The sequence below is a fragment of the Rattus norvegicus genome, chromosome 19 (genome assembly GCF_021556685.1).
Source record: "Rattus norvegicus strain SHRSP/BbbUtx chromosome 19, alternate assembly SHRSP_T2T, whole genome shotgun sequence".
NCBI lineage: Eukaryota > Metazoa > Chordata > Mammalia > Rodentia > Muridae > Rattus > Rattus norvegicus.
Window position 1 is genome coordinate 71,735,238 of NC_141552.1, and position 20,145 is coordinate 71,755,382.

The following is a 20,145-nucleotide window of genomic DNA, read 5'->3' on the forward strand; positions in this document are numbered from 1 at the left end:
CCCTGAATTCAGCCTATGCAAAATGATCATGCTCACATACAAAGAAGCAGATCCAGCTCAGGTGACCCCGAGAAAACATTCTTTTCAAGTCCTGTTTACTGCTCTTTCCAGAGTTTGAATAGATACCCTACTTTCATTGGAACTAGATCTGAGTTTTCCCCCACCAACTACACATTCAAGTCCTAGGTTGATACATTATTTCATTGATGAAATATAGGGATTTTGTCTATAGTGTGTTTGAGATCTTTGTCTATAAGTATTGAGGTTTTTTGTTTGTTTGATTGATTGGAGTAGAACATACAAAATATACATGATTCTGTGTAGCTAATTGAGAGCATCTGATACCTTGCGTTTATGGACAAATATGGAATCCACATATGTACATCTTCATTAATGATTCTGTTGCTACTGCTTTTACTAGGCTTCTAGATTCTTCCTTACTACAGCCACATACAGCCAATGGTCCTCATCCCCCAGGTTTTCTATTCTCCAGGAGTCATCCCTGGTACCATACTGAATACCTATCCTTGTGCAATCTTTACTTCTGGATGTCTCCACCTGTATTGTTTATTTGTCTTCTTATTGCAACACAATATCCTAAAAAAGCAACTTAAGGGAGAAAGGGTCTATTTTGGCTCATGGTTTCAGGTGAGAAATCATGGAAGAGAAGATGTGGCAGCCTGAGCAAGAGGCAGCTAGTCACATTGTATCAGGAAGCAGAGAAAGCTGAATGCTGGTCCTCAGCTCACTTTCTCTCTTTTATGCAGTTCAGGACCATGCTGTCTACTTTTAGGGTATGTCTTCTCACCTCAATTAACCTAATCTAGAAATTCCCTCAAAGATATGTCCTAATATTTGTTTCCTTTGTGGTTCTAAATCCCATCACACTGGCAATCATGATTAACCATCACACCACTACCCAAGGCCCTGTGCTTGGTTTCATGGAGTCTGCACCATTGTTTAATAAAGCATGTGCATGTGAAAATTCTTCTTATATGCCAATCAATTGGCCTAAGAGAAGACAGAGCCTGTCTTTCATTTATTGCCTGATATATAGAAGTGACTGACTCCCAGAGAGAGTCTCTATGCAAGAAGAAAGCTGAGATAGTTTATCTTCTTTCTTTATGTCCATTGAAGTTTCAGTCATTTGAGCACAAATACAGGATTCTATTTTACTTTGCAAAGGTCAATATTAGTTTAACGTACACTTAAAGTGAAAGAGCCCATTCCAGGAGAGTGAACTCATGCTAACCTCTGAATGATAACACTGAGCCATTGGAGAGGATGGGAAAAGATGAGGTCTCACTCAGGATTGCTGATGCCTTCTCTAGATGAAACCAGAGGTGAAGTTAATTTGTTCATGGTAGCTTGTCTTTCCATATCTCCAAACCCAAAGCAGTTCCTTGTGAATGACAGACACAGCTCTGGGAGAAGCTTGCATTTTTGCAGTGCTAAGCATGTCTGCATGTTAATGCACTTCTATTCTGGGTAACACAGACTTTACTCAATAATGGGGACCCTGTGGTCCTGCAGGGGTTCCTGAAACTGCCATAGTTGCAATTCTTCTGCATGAGCCAGTTCTTCATTGGCAGAAATACAGAGTCAAAATTGGCATTCCTAAAGCACTTGTAATGGGATGGAATCTTATACCATTTCACTAGGTGCAATCTGAGTTAGCCACAGAAGAATGCCATCCAAACCTTTCTCTGGTGGGATAGTGTGGTCAGGAGAAGCATGGCAATAACCGCCCCCAGGTTTATTTCTACTTACATTCCTCCACCACTGAACTGCCTGGGGGCAGGAGGCAGACCTTTATATACCAGGTTGAAAGGGATAGCTGTTCTCTGAAATGTCTCTGTCTGGAAGGCAGAAGAGGAAGAATACTCAGGAAAATTGCCCAAGCTTTTGTACAAGCAGTTTATGTCTCACTGTCAATGCTTTGTCATCCAATCACACTTAGCCCACCTCTGCATAGGGAAAGGGGCAAACTGTATTCAGTGAATGTACTAATGAGAGTGGCATCTCTCATAAGCCCCTTCTCATTGTTTGCCTCTGAGCTATCCTGGCCACTTAACAGCTTGTGGACACTTTTCTTTTAGAGGTAGAGCCTCACATAGACCAAGATGCCCTTCAGTTCCCTATATACCTGAGGATGACCTTGAACTTCCAAACCCCTTATCCCCCACTCCTGAGTGCTGGAATTATGGATATGGGTCAGAACAACTGGCTTTAAGTGGTGCTGGAGATGGGACTCAATCAAGGCTTCTTAAATGCTAACACACCCTTTCAATTGGCTACATCCCCGGTTCCAACTGGGCATAGATTTGATCCAATCCCCTAACCCTGGAAAGAACTGAAACACCTTCATTTTAAAAGCAGAGACAATGAGACTGAGGAAAATTAGCAAGTAGTCGAGGACATAGGTGGGACTCTGGACTTGGAAACAAAGTATGCTGGGCTCCCTGATCCACCTGCTTCTTAACATCACCAAATGTAGTGACTTTTTCATTCATTCTGCTTCATACACCAGGGTCACTCTCACGAGCATCAGACTCTATTCTCCTCTCCTTCCCTCTCAGTGAAGATGCTGCTGCTGGCTATGTGTAGGGACTTTGCCCCTCAGTGACTATGAAAGGTGACTATCACGGAAGCTGAGCTTCTCTTTCACATTGAGGTAAAATGGTCCTCCTTTTCCCTTGGCCCTCAGCGCTCATTTACACCCTTATATCTGTGTTCACAGCAGGAGCAGTTATCATCCACCCATCATCTAATTATGAATAATTTCATGTGCTTCCAGCTTTTCTGAAGCTTCTTGGAAGAGGTTTGCTGGTTGTTTTCATCAGATAGATGTTTTATAAATTAACCAACAAGTACAGCGTAATTCAGATGAAGGGCCGAGGCAGGCGCTGCTAATCACTCAGCATAGCACACACGGCGGTGCACACGTACACTTCTATTTTTATGCACATGATTATGCAGATGACATTTGTCTTGATTTTCAGCTTTATCCCATTTTGCATGAAATATATGCCCCCACAAAACACGTTGCTGTAGCAACAACTAGAACAAATACTTGCATGTGTTAAGTTAATAAAGCAACATTGGAAACTGGCTTTCCTTAAAGACAGGAACAGCCTTCAGTTCCCATTGTTTTCTCTAGGAAATTACCACGTAACATTTTTTTTTAAAAAACAACAATACATCGTTAGCCATGGATATGAACATCTACACTGGCGCTTCCTTTGAGATCCGTTGTCTGCAGGAAGCTTCAAAACAAGACAAAGAGCCGCCTGGTAAGACAGAAGAAGAAGGGAAGTCCTGACTGGAAGGCTCTCCAATAGCCACACCCTGCTCAAGGCCACTTCACAAAAACCTCTTGTCAGTGAACACAGTTGAGCACACTATAAGATTTGCTCACTTTTCCCCCCAGAACACTCCATCTTGTGGTATGTATTCTAGGGTGCTTATGTTATTGAGTATAGTCTTCCTTTCATTGTATCTGTGCTGCAAACAAAATCCTTATTTTTGTGTGCATCATTAGAGCCTAGCCTTAGACTCATGGAAATACGGTTCTTTCCCTACAAAACAGTGACATGGCCTTTAGTCACAGAGGCACCCCCAGCCAAGCACTAAGAATCTCAAGGAGACACGGGCTTGTTTTTCTTTTCTTCCACGCAAAGTACATATCAGGTTGTGTTTGTTCAAGAAACATAGTCTCATAGATCCCAACCATAACCACTCACACACAAAGCAGAATTTAATTTGTTAATTATTCCAATGTTTTATTAATGATGGTGTTCACCACACTGTAAACAGATTTATCCTTCCAGCTTTAATTAAAGCTCTTGGGAGCATTTTCCTCAAAACAACTGTGACTTTCCCTGATTAAAATGCCAGGAGATAAAAAAAAATAAAAAATAAACGTTACAGCAAGAGACACAAGGCTGGGTGGAAGATGAACTCTGCTGATCCCTGATAAATAAAAATGGCACCAGGGAATAATCGATTGCCACCACCCCCCAGTGACTTTAGAAATAGAATTATTTGATAAATCAACTCAGGCTGAAACTTCATTTTTCTCCAAATGGGAGGGCATTGTCTTTTGTGGAAAAAGAAAATTTGAAACAGCTTATTTATGGCTCTGAGTACTCCAAAGGAGCAGAAAGCAGTTGACTTCATAGCCACATTTTGTTGTTTGGTAAGTTAGTCCTAGTGTGGATAATTCACACCTGAATGTGCCTCTAGGAAAACAGTAGTCAGTTATAACTTGCTGGTATTGGAATCTGAGAAAACTTGAAGCGTGGGACAGGGACTGGGCAGATAGCTGTGCAAGCATGAGGTCCTAAGTTCCACCTTGAATCTATGTAAAACAGCCTTCTATAATGGAAGTTGACTGTAATCCCAGCATTGATGAGGAGAAAATAGGAGGATCCCTGGGGTTGGCTGTTCTCTCAGTCTAGCCCATTTGGAGAACTCCAGGCAAATGAGAGATCCTGTCTCAAAAAGCAAGGGGGACAGACCCATGCTTCATCTCTGACCTCTACACACACACACAACATATACACACAAGAACTGAATTGTCTTTAAGAGAAGACAAAACTAGTTGGATCTTTCCAGGACCAAATGAAATAAAGGTTTCACCTGGCAATCAACATTAATACACATTTTAATCATCTTTTAGGTAGAAAAAAATACTTGCCTATTCAGTTCAAAGTATTTGATTGGAAGCCCTTGCTTGCAACCTTGAGAGTATCCCCAAATTGAAAGTTAGAAGCTGACATGATTTATCATAAAGACATAGATAGCTATTCGTGTTAACAAATTTTAGACAGCATTTTCTTTCCCTTTGTACTTTCTGGACTGATCCTTTGTTCTCAGGTGTTAGGTATGGAGCAAGAACCTCATTTGGAACCATTTTCAAGTCTTCGAGAAATCGCCAGCATCTTTTGGGTTTGCAATCTGTAATGCTTTCTTCCTGATCTCTCCCATCTGCCAAATTGACTAATCCAGAATGTGTATACAGCAGGGTTATTCTGACTGTAAACATTCTGTGTTTACAAACCAGACACTCTAGGGGGTGCATTGACTCATTCAGATCACTAGCAAATGGCTGAAATTACAATAAAATGATACTTTATAAATCTGTAACTAGAGAACTGACAGAAATAGCTCACTAGGTTTCCCAAATGTGGAATGATGCTTGTAAAATATAGTCTTAGCCAAATTAGGAAAGTACAGGTGTTCAGTTCAGTGTGCAGTCGTGTGTGTGTGTGTGTGTGTGTGTGTGTGTGTGTGTGTGTGTGGTGTGTTGCAACTAATGTTAGTACTCTAAATGTTTACCTGGAAGGTATATAAAATGTTCTTTAAAATATTCCGCCAGATGAGTCTTGGCAAATTCCTTTACTATGAACTTACACTGTCTTCTGCTTCCTGCACAGACCAGTCTTTTGCGCAGGTCTGATACTTAGTCTGTGTTCAGGCCAAAATCCAGGAGCTCATTGTTGCAGAAGCTCCTGTCCCCTGAGCCACATTTCCTAAAATTGCCTCTCAGACTTTGGCCTTTAACATTACAGGTTATTTGAAGGTCATAAATAGAGATGCATTAATTTTAGAGTTTCAGGGGTGGATACGATTGTGGGTAAACAGGAATTCATGTAACATTAATTGTTTCAATATTTTCACTGACTGTTTTGTCCCATAGAAGTTACCAATATGGTTTGAATAATTTTGGTTAAGTTGACCGACTAATTCTGTTTTAGAAATCAAACAAATGACTTTGCTAATGGGTATTTCATGTCAACGCCCCCTAGAGAGCATGAATAATGTTTGCAAATAATGTTGAAAGGCCTGCTGTTGTTCATTTAGAACTGTCCTGAAAGGGTAAGTGCAGCTTCGCCTTCTCATTATTGAAACGGCAGCGTCCTTTTTGAAACCTACATTCACCATTCGCAGTCACAACCTAGGAGAGATTACTTATCCTTCCTAGGACATCTCAACTCGAAGCATAGGACCAAAAATTGGTGGTAACATCATTTCCTTTTGTTTGCCCAGGCCTAAAGGTCCAGAGATTTGCAAGACTATGCAGCAAATCAGAACGTTGACACCCTTGTTACTACTCAGCTCTTAGTAAGCTATGTAGAGCTTGTATTATTCCTGAGGAATAATAGGACTTTGAATCCCAACTGGCCGCTGCTCAGTTACTGGTTGGAAGATGGTGTCTATTAACTAGATTCATTACTGCAGACACTACAACTTTGACATAGGACTGATATGTGAAGAAATTTCTTAGTGTGGGCAGGGCTCAAACTGTGTAGAATAGGTAGGTTGAAGGCATAGAAACTTCTCTGTGATTTGCAGGCTGATGAGCAGTGCCCAAGCGGGTCATGTGCCTTCCCACACAATAGTTTTGACTAAAAAAAGGCATTTGTGTAGATGTTCACTTTTTTCATGCCCAGCCTTCCCCTACCCCCAAAAAAATAACCATCAAGAGGTTGGTTATTCACAGTATTCTGAACTCAGGTGTTAAATCATAAGATGGATCGGCTTCTGAATGGCAAGTGGTTTGCTACTGGGGTTTGAGAGGGTGTGTGTGTGTGCGTGTGTCTGAAGTTACTAGATGCTTGATGCTCTTTAAACTGGGGTCTGGTTTCTTTAGTTTCCCAAAAATATACATATATTTGTTTACCCTATTCGGGAAAGATCATATCTCTATTCCCTTTGTTGTTTATCTTAAGTTTCTCTATTTTTAGTTTTTTTTAAAGTGAAGTGTTTTTAGCTAAATAAATACAGATGTTATTCTAGATCACTATGCAATCACACTAAAAATTCAGAGCTTCTTAGCTCTGAGTCTGAGGGGAAAAAAAAAGAATGAGTCTGAGGAAGAGAAACACAGGATGAAATTGTCCGTCATAGTGACAAAAATCTTAGCAAAATGAGAATGAAATTAGCTCTCCTGCACATGTGAAATGTTACACACAGACATATTTTAGGTCTCCTGAAGTATGTCAATCAAAAAGTTTATTGTTATTGTCTTTTAACTTCCAACATATTCCAGAGTAGGGAACAGAGGTTACAACACCTGCCTATTATTTATTAATTTATCTTTTCATGGGAAATAATACTACATTTTTATATTGGTTACCTAAATGACAGCCCATTAAGTGCTCTCAGTTACCAGCCAGCACCAAATCTGTGGACCAATGAGAAGGGACGGCTGATGGTTTCACATCTGTTTTGGGTGAAAAACTGTTCCTGTCTGCAGTACTGAAAATTTAAAGAACTTCTGTTATTATACAGTTGGGAATCCTCCGGGAGTAAAATGTTAATGAAATCCATAATGTGCACAGATTTTATGATAGCAGTTTTAGGAAATTCCTTTGGTGAGGTTTGTTGATTTCTGTCCCAGTGGTAATTATTGTACCTTTTACAGCGTGTGTTAATGTCAGCATTTAGGAGCAACGGCTACATTTATGCCGTGTGTAATGTAACACACTCATTCTTAAACTTTAAATAACTTTCATATTGTAGTTTGGAAACCCCAGAGCAAAACCAAATATGTTCTTCAGAACTGGGAAGAACCCCTAGGTTGAAACTTCTAGCATATCTACAGATACCTTCTTCATTGATGGGAGAGAGGTTTGCACCCTTGTACCCAGGCTTAGATATGGATGGAGATGCAACACCTCTTGGTTAATACATCACTGAACAGCTCTACATCATGAAAATTTTGGTCAACATCAAAAGAGTAATTTGGGTTGCTTGACCTGAAAAGAGACTGATATTCAAGTGAGTGTATGCATACCCAAGTGCACACACCTTCCATATACAAGCACACTCAAACATATATGTGTACAAAATACATGTACACATGTGAGCATACCTAAACACACATGTACACCCAAATACCTGTGCCTGTATGCATTCACACACAAACGTACATGCATAGATGGGTTATTTCCTTTCTTCACCCTTTCTCTCCCCTCCCTTAGCCATCTAATCTCATTCAACTCTAGGTTCCAATAAAGAGAGAAAACTACATTAAATTTTAAAATGCTTTGTATATCCCAATAGTAATAAAATGCATTATGCTTTTGTATTTCCAGCAGTTGACGAGAGTAGGCATTCGAGACTAATTTCACACATTATGACTAAGAATAATCACATGTGCACTTGTGCATGTGTCTTGTGCTTTAATTTTTTTCTCTTTTCCTCAAGGGGTTAAAAATGCATTTACGACATTTTTCTAATTGCCTTGTGTCAGGAGAACAAAGCCTTCATTCCAGCAAAGTTTTATTTTCCTTACATTTCTAATGCTTTAAACTTCTGACTACATTTTATGGATCTAGCAAAGAGAATAAACAAGCCCTTTCATTCTTTTAGCAAGCCTGGGAGGGCTATCGATACTGTTCTTCAGGGGGTAGGTGATTGGATGAGACAGCTTCTCTGGGCCTTTCAAGCATTTAAGATTCCATGATTCTATTAAAAATAAATGTACTTGATCGGGCAGTGCTCTGAGCTTGCCTGAGATGAAAATATAAGTATGTTGGAGCGTAGCTGGAACTCATTTTAAACACTATTGATAATGGCGTGAGGCAGCATGCAGCTAATTTTTTTTCCATTAAGAAAGTTTTTTTCCCCTTAGATCAAGTAATTGTTTGGGCTGCTTTGACCACAAAGCTCATCTGAGGAATTCATGCTGAAACTCTGCTTGTGGTGGGTCTGTTCCCCTTGATTCTTCTGAGCTAGTTTACAGGGACATACAGTTCATGGTGACAAGAAGAAGGCCCTGTATTTGCATCTTATGTGTCTCCAGTCCTGTAGAAAGTTTCTGCAAGGCTCGGCTTACCTACTACTACAGTCTGCTTCCACCTTAAAGTTTGACCAATACCCAGTCTCGTCTCTCCTTAAACAAAAGCCATGTTCACTCCTGAGCACACCAGCTTCCTGAAGAAGAACATTGGCTGTCTCTGGCTTCTAGACTTGAAGTGTTTACATACTGTGAAAGCCAGTAAATCCCACCTTAGACTAGAGAAAGACCAGACCCAGCTAGGCTCCTAGCTACAGGAGAAAGAACTTAAGCAGGGCCTTCAGTTTGAGAGTCTCTGGGAATTAAATACCAAATTTCTACTGGGAAATACTCAGGATAATGAAAAGTGAGGAAATCATAAGAAATGTGAAATCGTGATGAATCCTTTTGCTATATTAAGAAGCATGTGGAGCTTATAGGAAAAAGAAAAGAGATAACTTTTTAAGTTCCTAATTTTAACAAAGCAAGTATGCATGTGGTGAGCTAAATTTGGTGCTTATTTAAACATTTCCCAGAAAATCCGTTCTAATGAAAGATCCACAACGGAACTCATGACTCCATGTGGTGTGTCAGTTGCTTTTCTCATCCCTGTGACACCACCTGATGTAAGTAGCTCAAGGGAAGAGGCTTTATTTTGGCTCACAGTTTGGGGGTATAATTCACCATAATGGAGATGGAATGACTACAAGGACAGGAGACACACAATTGTCACATTGTATCCACAGTCAGGAAGCAGAGAGATGGTGTGTCACATTGTATCCACAATCAGGAAGCAGAGAGATGGTGTGTCACATTGTATCCACAGTCAGGAAGCAGAAAGATGGTGTGTCACATTGTATCCACAGTCAGGAAGCAGAGAGATGGTGTGTCACATTGTATCCACAGTCAGGAAGCAGAAAGATGGTGTGTCACATTGTATCCACAGTCAGGAAGCAGAAAGATGGTGTGTCACATTGTATCCACAGTCAGGAAGCAGAAAGATGGTGTGTCACATTGTATCCACAGTCAGGAAGCAGAGAAAGAGATGATGCTGATGCTTAGCTTTCTCCTTTTCCTACAGTCCAGAACCCATTTGATGGAATGGTGCCACCCACAGTTTGGGCAGGATCTACTCCTTCAGTCTGCCTAACCTAGAAACTCCCTCACAGACATCCTCAGAGCTTTGTCTTCTCCTAGGCGATTCTATTGTCAAGTTGACAATTTTAATCATCATATATGATAACTTAAACTTTTTAAGTATTTTTTAAAATCCAGACTAGGTGTTGCTAATTTCAATTGATATTTCATAGTGTAAATATTATATTATTCCTATAGTTTAGCATGTTTCCAATGACTGCATGCATTTATATTGGCATAATTATTTATTTGGAAGGCATCCATACCATAATGAAATAATTTATTTAGCAGTTATCCAACATATTTTTAAAAATCTTGTACACTTGTACACATGTAAAATATGCATACACATAGGTGCATATGACATAGAAGAGAAGGAAGGCAGACAGTACATTTTTGTGTGTTTAGTATGTTTTCTCTAAGATTAACTGGCTATTAAGTAGACAAATCTCATTTAGTGCAATATCCATAAAGATCATTTTTCAAGACTTCTGCTGGATGTTCTATGTCTGGCTGGGAATATGAGACAGGAATGCATGATTACACCTGGAAACTCAGCTACACTTGTCAACTTCACAATGCAGTAGCCTAGCTCTCTTAGAGGGAAACACTTCTGCTTTCCAGAACACTTTACATAAAAATCTGGTTTCTAAGTCACTTCCTACAAAATGTCTAGATTTAGGGTGTTTGTGTGTCTCATTTTAGATTCATCTCAATTAAAGTCTTTTATCAGACACAAATCATACAGATTAAGAATCATCATTCCATTTCTTTTTAATTTCTGGCATTTTAATTAAGATCGTGTGGAGTGATGTGCTATAATCCTTTAACTTTGCATCTCAGAGTATAACTACCATGTAATTGAATTCTCCCTGATCAGAAAACCTGCTAGGTTCTTTGAAGCATTCCAAAGCATTTTTAGCTCTGTGTCTCTGCCAAGAAGTGCCTCCTTCACTCCTTATATGTTTATATCCCTTGCAGCCTGACTACCTGCATCAGACAGGTGACCTCTTATCATTGCCAAGCATATGGTTGAAGTGTCCAACCATAACTCAGCCAGGAAACTGGTTTCCACACAAGTGTGGGGAACTAAGTTTGATTCCCAGGACCCACAGAAAAAGTCCGAGTGACAGTATGTACCTAGAATCTCCATGATGGGGAGGAGAGGACAGGAAGGTCTTTTGACCTGTTAACCCAGCCAAATAGGTGAGAAAGACAATGTCTCAAAACTAAGGTGAAAAAGAGATTGAGGATGACACATGATATTAGCCTCAAATTTCCACACACACATGCAAGTGTGTATGCATGTACACACACACACACACGCACACACACACACACACACACACACTAGAATGGGTCCAGTCGATGAATGCCAGTCACTGTTCTGGTATGTCAGAGACTCCCAGCTGAGGTAGGAAAGGGACAAACAGCACAATACTCCTGCATGAAGTCTGTGCTCGCTCGTGTCCTGTGGTTTAACAAGTCAGGCATATTTATTGTTTGCATTATGTGACCTGGGCTCAAATGCTTGAAATTAGCAATCTGGATTTTTTCTCGAAACATGGAAATAATTTGCAGTTGTGTGAGATGATTGCATTTGGACTGTGAAGGAGGCATGTGGGTCTCATAGTGCTGTGTTGCCACTTTGTCCCTTGCTTTGGAGTGAAGCAGACAATTGCAGCTCTCTGGAATATGCCTCCTTCTTTGTCTCCATTGCAGACTCCATTCAGGCAGGTCCCAGTGGATGCTCTTTCTCTGCCACAGCCTGTGTTTTGTTCAGCTCATCCACTATGAGTTCAAGTCACAATCTTAGTCATTCTTTGAAAACATGCTTTAGAAAGCCTTAACCATCCCCTTTATAAATGATTCTCAGGAAAAGAATCAGTATAGCAATGAGTTAGTAAGGTTTCTAGCAGGAAAATGCAGTCACAGCCTCATTTATCTGTCCTCAAAATGATTGGGCTGAGGGTAGTGACCCATGCCAGTAATGCTAGGGCTCTAGGGGAAGAAGCCTCAAGTAGGAAGACAGGCAGGGCTACTTAGCCAAACCCTGCCTCGGGCTAACAAACAAAACAAAACATAGACCGATGGTCTTTCCTCCAGAGACTGCACACAATTTGTGACAGTTGGCACCAAGCAGCCTGATCCTTCTCTTCTGTCTTGTCTCTGGGCCACATTCATTCTAACCTCAGGTTCAGTGATTCTGTCAGCTCCTGGAAGGATGTTTTATGCCAAGTGAAGGAGTTTTCTCGACACCTGAACTCACAGCCACTCCATCAGCACATGAAACTCTCATTACCGAGAGAGGCCCACCTACATCAGTGAAGAAGTACATGGAAAACATGTGAAAGGAAGCTGTCAGAGTTTATAGGGCAAATGACTGGTGGAGGCCATTACTCCCACCTGCAAGCCTTTAGTTTCCAGAAATTTCCCCCATACCCCATTTGTTTTCTAAACCAAGATTTTAGGCAAAGGAGAAATTAAAGGCATAATTGACTGTGGGACAGGCAGCTGCTGAGTATAATTGCTTATCTCTGGTCACTTAGGAATCATCCCAATGTAGCAAAAAGACTCATATGGGCAGAATAGAACAACTACGTTGTATTGGGGGAAGGGGTGACACGTATGTGTATAGACAGGTGTGCACTTATGCGTGCACACATATAGAGGCCAAAAGATATCCTCAAGTGTCATTCCTTAGGAGCATCTCACCTTGTGTTTCAGACAGTGTCTCGCAGACCTAGAACTCACCAGATAGGTTAAACTGGCTGACCAGTGAGCTACAGAGATCCTTCTGTATCTCCCTTCCTTGTGCTGAGGTAGTAAGTGTGTGCCATTGTAACAGCTCTTTCTGTGGGCTTTGGGCAGTCAAACTCAGGTCCTTATGCTTGCACAGCATTACTTCATTGACCAAGCCATGTTCCTAGCCCCAGAAAAGCATTTTAAACAGAAAGATTCCTTCTCTGTATTTAATCTCTTCTTGATTGTTTGAGTTTGAAATCTTTTTAAATTGCCAGGAAACTAGGAAGGAGAGTGTGTGTGTATCTGTGTGTATGTCTGTGTCTGTCTATCTGTCTGTGTTTTTTGATATACCTTGGATTCAGCTTAGATCTGCTTCTGCCTGAAGTCTGCCTGATTATTGTAGCCCCACAATGATACCTTACAGATTGAAAATTAGGTGAACCTTATGACTTTCGGTGATGCAGAGGTTTTGATGTTGCTTTTGCCAAAGTATAAGAAAGGTATGAGGGAGTCCCAGCCCCAGCTCAAACATAAACACCATAGGGTTTCAGGCTTGTCTTTGCTTCTTAACAGGAATGTGAGTGGCCGGGACCAAGTTTTTGAGTCTGTGTAGATACAGTGGAAGAGCTATTGCATCTCTGCTGCCCATTTAGCTAACTTCCAGAAGAGACTCTAAGTTCATGAGAGGCCATTTGAGAAATGAATAACAAGGACCACTCCATACAGGGTGGACCCAACCAAGAAGACTCAATGGCACTCAAGCTTTAAGTAGCAGCCTTTCAAAAGGACCGGAAAGCTTATGGAGAGTTGTTATAGTCACAGTGCAAAATATGAGGATAAGAGTAACCGCATTCCACCCTACGGCTAGTGGCCTAGACACTTTCTTGTCGACTTTAATATCACACAATTGCCTTTTGTTTGGAAGAAAGGGGTTTCAGATCTTGCCAACCATGATGGACTTAGAACAGTGTTGAATTTAAACACGGGGAACACTGGTGCCATCTGCTAAGGATTAGCAGATGAATAAAACTGTAGAAGACTCACTCCTTCAGAGAAGTCACAATTTACACACACACACACACACACACACACACACACACACCCCAAATACAAAACATATCTTCACAATCTAATGGCCCTGGTGTAGGGGTGTGTATTATATGTCCTCAAATAGTCCTCTTAATAACATGAGAAGTAACTGTTTCCTGTTAAAGAGAGGAAGAAATCAAAGCTTGAATTGGAATCAGTTAATTGAGTTGTTTAGCCAGGTTGTTCTTTCTTGTCAAAGCTACACAACCACTTCCTAGGTCTCTGCCTTTGGCCATGACGTCCCTACCCATAACCTCCTGCTTTTCCCAGAATCTGCTGAGCAGTTCACTGAAGCCTGTATACTCTGTACTCAGATTTTTGTTGTTGTTTACTTGGCTTTTCTCTCTCTTATTGCAGGACAAACATCTTGTAACTTTCCCTTCTTTTAACCCTCACAACAAACATAGACATAACCGAACACTTACTTGCACTGTAAATGAGTAACTGCCAGCCACTGCCTTCTTTTCAGGGTAGGATGCCCTGCACAGGTTCAAGCTGCCGTTCACACTTGATGACCTGTCCTCAATGTTTGAGGAGCCAATGTGGCATCTGAACAGCAGAGGGGACCTGGGGAGAGCCGCACACCATTAGTCTAATGTTTTCTCAAAGTGCTTTGTTTCTAGTGTAGACATAAAGCTTCTTACAAGATGGAGGCAAGTGTTACTGGCTCAAAGGCACAAAAGCAGAATCTCAGGGAGTGCTTCTCTCCTTCCTGGGAATGCCTGGGATCCCAGGAGCAGAGAAAAATAATTCACCAGCGCAATGTATGGTGCTAAGAGCTAAATCACAGTGAGGCTGCCCTTGTCTCTGTTACTATAAGCTGCTTCGTATCTAGATCCCTACATTTCACAAAGGCCCACAAAAGAGAGTGGGGCCAGTGTGTGTATCTATGTGTGGTATGTCTATGTGTCTGTATGAATGGTGTGTGCTTCATTATGTGGTATGTGTGTCTACGTGTGTATCTATATACCACTGTGTGTGATGTGTGTCTACGTATATGTGTATCTACATACCTATGTGTGTGATATGTGTGACATCTATGTCTGTGTGTATGAATTCACATGTCTATGTATGGTGTATGCCTGTGTGTGTGTGTGTATGTGTGTGTGTGTGGTGTGTTGGAGTCTGAATAAGAAAGTCACCCTTGTTCTCTGAGTGAAGTCTGCCAAGAGATAAAAGACAGAAGAGCAATATTAATCTCTGGTAGGCAACTGGGTGAGATTTTGCTATTCCTTTTGCTTCTTTCTCATGAACCCTGACAAGTACCAACTGGAACTGCTTGTTTGTCAAAGACTACCTCAGAATTAAATTTTTCTTTTTAAACTGGTTGCTAATGGTTGCAGATTAACACGAAAATAGAAGAGTGTCCAGAAATTAGACACAACTTCTTTGTCTTGAACTTTAAAAAAATCTGTAACTATCAGTTTATTTTTCCACCATATAAGAATATTCAAAGTAAACTCTTCCAGTAGCCCTCTGTTCAGTTTAAACTAATCAACAAGGTAGCCACAGATGGCCTCACATTTCCCATAACTGCACAGAATATTTAATTTCCAAAGAAAGGCTGTTGGATCATATTTTTGCTGCCTCAAAGCTTGAGGAGCAGCATGGGGCATCATGGGCCACACAGGGTGGCTCTGGACAAGGGAATATGTCACTTTGTCAGTTTATTTGTCCATAAAACTTTCCTTGTTTGATAGGTGGCTTGAAGGAGGTAACACATTGTTTTAGTCCTTAAATGAAATACCCTAAACGCAGAAGCTGCAATGAAGATTTTCTATTAAAAAGAACAAATTTAATTATCAGCATTTTTTCTATGTAAGACGATAATCGTGACAAAATAATATAGATGGAGAATTATGTTATTAATTATCCGAGGATTACGTTATTAACCTTAGATGGCTGTGTTCTGATAAGCATCTATAAGAAGCCAGAGATCCTGAGTTTCAAGCAGACAATGGTCAGATGCCGTGAATCAGCCCCACTCAGACTAGAATAGCTGAGGTCTACATGCCTGGCTAGGTCAGAAAACATGTGTTTTATCTAAGGAAATGAGACAATTACTTAAAAATATTTTCTTTAGCTTTAGTATCAACTGATGAATTAAACAGCCTTGAGTCATCAGAGATGTTCTGAAGAAAGTCTGCCCTGTCTTCCCCTCACAAGCAGACTTTCCGGTTTTTAATCAGACCTCAGCTCTTTGTCCTTTATTTTCTCAGGCTGTTGTGCTGGCCTGCCAGGGGAGCATTAAAAGCTGATAAATGCTCCCTTGCCAATGCGCACTCTCAGGGCCGTATTTTATTGAGCAAGGCAGATTTTCATTTTGGAAATGAGGTTTTCCACATTACATTACCAATGGCCAGTTGTGCGCAATCATGGCAAGCAGCAGCATGGGTTTCATGGCTCAGAGGCTGCGAGCCGTGTGATTTACTATACGATGCTGAGAAATGCTGCTTCGTCCTCCAGTGATCCTCAGTAAAATGTGGACTTTTTCTTGCCTCTCTTTATCTGGGGAATGTGTTTCCTGTTATTGTGAAGACAATGCCTTTGGCTGTAAAGTGTTTATTCTTGCAGATACCTGAACAGAAAGAGCAAGTAAGGAGTCAAGGGACCCCTGCCTTCCCAGGTCCCCAGCAGTAGGACCAACCATGTTCCCTATCCCACGCCTAAAATGAAAAGCTAGAGATTTCTTCGTTCCTGCCTGGTAGCTCTTTGTTTGAAAATAAGATATGGAGAAACAATCTAGAGTCTTAGAATTTTATATCAGTGTTGGAAACAGTGTCTTACTGTCACTTATGTTCATTGAGCTGTGCAAACTGGCTCAGGAAGCCACCACTAGAACTCCAAAGCCTGATGGACTTCTGCAGAGAGCATACATACCACTGGATACTTTCCAGATGTTGATGTGTGTCATACCCCCAGTGGGAAGTGCTCAACGAGCTGAGAAAACCATTTGATGTTCAGTGGTACATGTGCCTACCCCCGCTCCATATCCCTCCCCACCATCCCTCGTCACAGAACTCCCCCAAACTCAGACCCAAAAACATATTCATCTTCCAGGCAAGAATATGACAGCTAGAAAGTGAGGATACTCTCTAAAACTCAGAAAGTAAGGACTCTCTAAAAATCAAAAGACAGTGAGAGAAGCGAAGCTGTGTGAGTTTAGGATATCTGTAGGGAAAGAACATGCAGGAAAGGAACTCTCCAGAACACAGAGGGGTGCACTGTGGAGAGCTTCCCTGAGCAGTGCTGGCTTCTCTGCTATTCCTGCTGTTTGTCTTAAGTGTACTGTTCCTGTGTCCTGGAATAGAAGGTGGGGTGAAAGCAAAAACTCCAAACCTGGACAAGGATGGATCTGGAGATTCTACATTGTCTCCACAGCTGCTGACCACTGCCTTCCAGTTATGAAAACCTAGTGTTCGTCAGAATCCACGCACTTCAGACCAACAGTGTCTGCTATAGTGTGAAAAGCATAGCTGGCTGTTTGGTGTCTGCTGTTTCTTCTTTACATTTCTTCGTGGTCAATTCTGCTCTTCCTATGTGCTCCGCCCCCTTTCTCTTCCTGTCTACTTGCAGAATCCTACTATGGAATCTTTGCTACTCATTGAGACATCACAGTCAGCTGTGAAATGTCTTCCCTCCCCCCACCCTTCCTGGTCCCCTGATAACATTGTTTGCAACTTTTCTTTTCTGTCTCATACTGTGCGTGTTAGACCTTTCTGGGGCTGAATGTGCACATCTGAGGTTGCCACAGTTTTGCTATTTGTCCAAGTCTATTGAACACACCTCTCTAGCAGTAGGATGTCTCCTGATTGAGTCATGATTATTACATAAAGTCCAGTACCTGAAGGCTCAGAAGTAGCTGGACATAAATCCACCAGTACAGGGTGATGCCCTTAAAAAGGGTGATGAAGTTAGGTGTGATGGCACATGCCTGTCACTCAGGAGTCTAAACCAAGAGAAGCCTGAGAGTTCCAGACCAGTTTTGGTTAAGTAGTGGGTTCTAGATCAGCCTAAACACCACAGAAACTATGGAAGAAAGAAAGAAAGAAAGAAAGAAAGAAAGAAAGAAAGAAAGAAAGAAAGAAAAAGGGAGAGAAAAGAAGGAAGAAGAAAGGAAGGAAGGGAAGGAGGGAGGGAAGGAGGGAGGGAGGGAGGAGAAAGAAAGAGAGGGAGGGAGGAAGAAAGAAAAAGAAAGAAAGAAAGAGAAAGGGAGGGAGGGAGAAAGAAAGGAAGGAAGGAAGGAAGAAAGGAGAGAGAAAGAGAAAGGGGGAAAGGGAGGAAGATAGGAAGAAAGGAAGGAAGGAAGGAAGGAAGGAAGGAAGGAAGGAAGGAAGGAAGGAAAAATATTCTTGGCAAGGAGATATATCCATAAAACAGAAGGAAATGACAAGTTATTGATCACAGGGTTGGATGACCTTATTTTTATAACTATAAAACGTATATGTGTGTATGTGTGCATGTATGTGTGTGTGTTTGTGTGTGTATTGCGTTGTCCCATTTGTGATATCTTATGGAAGTTTCATTCCTTCTTGAATCTACTACTGTTAATGAAATCTTCACTAGGAATCTATACAGAAAGATAAATGTTTTTCCAGAGAAATCACAAATGACTAAATGGAACTAAAAGAACACAGGTGATGAACTCAATGAACTGTGTGATGAACTTACCAGAGAGAAGTGCCCAGCTAATCCACCAGGCTAAAAAGAAGGAATGGTCACTCCTGTTTAGAAGGAAGAAGGGAGAATAGAAGGGGAAGAAGAGGGTAAAGGAAGGAGGGAGGGAGAAAGAGAGAAAGAGAGAGTTGGTTTTATTTTCTATTATAACACAATTATTTTACATGTCAAGATAAATAATCAAAATATCTTCTGTTAGAAATTACAAATATTTTAATTAGGTTATAAGTATTTTGCTGTAATTAAATAATAGACATGATAGTAGACTGGGGCCATTGTCATAATTAGCAGAATTCCCCTAGGCACTTGGAGAGAAAGAGCTAGTAAGCAGATGAGCCCAGCGTTAATGCTGAGTCCACAGCTCAAAGGAGGCTCTGATTGAGATCTACACAGCGTCCTCTCTTGGTCTCAGTGGTCTAGGCCTAGGTTCTCTGAGGTTATCATCCATCTTTAGTAAAACCAGTGGCAGCGATGTTAGGAAGAAAAATGAAACGGAATTTCAAATATGCCAGTGTGGTATATAAGAGGAGCCCACAGAGTTTAAACCCGGCAGGAAACTTTATACAATTACAGGGGAAGTTGCTGGTATGTTTCATTGCTGTTGGGAAAGAAAATAACATTTCCTTTTCATGTGATTCATGCTTGTGTTCTAGGGACATTTTCCTACTGAGGAATTGCTTGTCTTTGCCCCAGGCTCCTTCCTGAAAGTTAGCTGATTTCCTGGTACCTGGGAATCTTCTGAGTGACCCTTTCTTTTCCTGCCTAGTAACTAGCTCTCCCTTAGAACTTTAAAATATCAGGGCCGGGGACGTGTCTGACGGTAGAGTGTTTGCTAATGTACACAAAAGCCTGGGTTCCATCCCAGAACCCCATAAAACAGGTATGGTGGCAAATGCTTATAGTCCCAGCACTGGGGAGGTGGAGGCAAAAGAACAAAAAGCTGAAGATTAGTTTCCACTACACAGTGAGTTTAAAGGAAGCCAGACCACAGGAGACACCGTGTCTGTCTGTCTATCTGAAAGTATATCCAGGGAATAGAGTTCTAAAGTGATTTCAAATCAACTTAAGCTGCAATTGGACACTTGAGAGTTTAATCATTCCCAGACTGAAGAGCCTCTTGTGTGACACAGAGAGCAGAGCCGTGCTGCGCTCCCTTGGATGTCCAGGTCCTAAGGATCTTTCAGCTGGCAAGTGGATGTGCGTGACTCTTGAATAACTCAGCGGATGGTCAGTAAAGCCTCAGTGTTCTGAGAGCATTTTGAGACCCTTGAAGTCTCGGTGTCTCGAGCCCATTAACTTGCAGGTGTGCGTGTTCTGAAAGCACAAATCTTGTAGGGATTTTCTTTTTAAGTTTTTGAGTTAGTATCCCTTTTCCCCCTCTTCATCGGAAATTCAGTTCAATTTGCCATCTTTTATTTTACTTGCCAAGTATTATAAGCATTGGCAGGCTTGCTTCTGGAAACCTGTGCTCAAAATGAAAAGGAAGAATGGAGAATTCACTAGAAGGTCCCTTCTTCCCTTCTGAAAAGAATGACTAATGCCAGCTATCAAGACAGGCATTAGATTTCTTTTAAATGTGTTGAATAAACATTTATTTGTTAATTGAAAGTTGATATGATCACCATTGTTAATCTATAGTATTAATTCCTATTAAAATTTTGTTCTGGAGATGGGACACAGCTTATCTGGTAGAACGTTTGCTTATATGCACA

At 41.1% G+C, this 20,145-nt stretch overlaps 1 protein-coding gene and 1 long non-coding RNA gene across 13 annotated transcripts in view; one reads left to right on the top strand and one right to left on the bottom strand.

Annotated features, from left to right (window-relative positions):
- Window positions 1-17,341, bottom strand: part of LOC102548537 (uncharacterized) — a 32,262-nt gene extending 14,921 nt beyond the window's left edge. For 5 of the 7 annotated variants that reach the window (XR_015644278.1, XR_015644277.1, XR_015644280.1 and 2 more), the window contains exons 1-3: window positions 17,096-17,331; window positions 14,182-14,323; window positions 1,771-1,859 (exon numbers count right to left, since the gene is read on the bottom strand). This is a non-coding gene — a long non-coding RNA (uncharacterized LOC102548537). Of the gene's footprint in view, window positions 1-1,770; window positions 1,860-14,181; window positions 14,324-17,095 lie in introns of all 7 variants that reach the window. The other 2 variants (XR_015644276.1, XR_015644281.1) reach the window with 2 other exon arrangements.
- Window positions 1-20,145, top strand: part of Nrp1 (neuropilin 1) — a 155,153-nt gene that overhangs the window by 77,353 nt on the left and 57,655 nt on the right. The window lies entirely within an intron of this gene.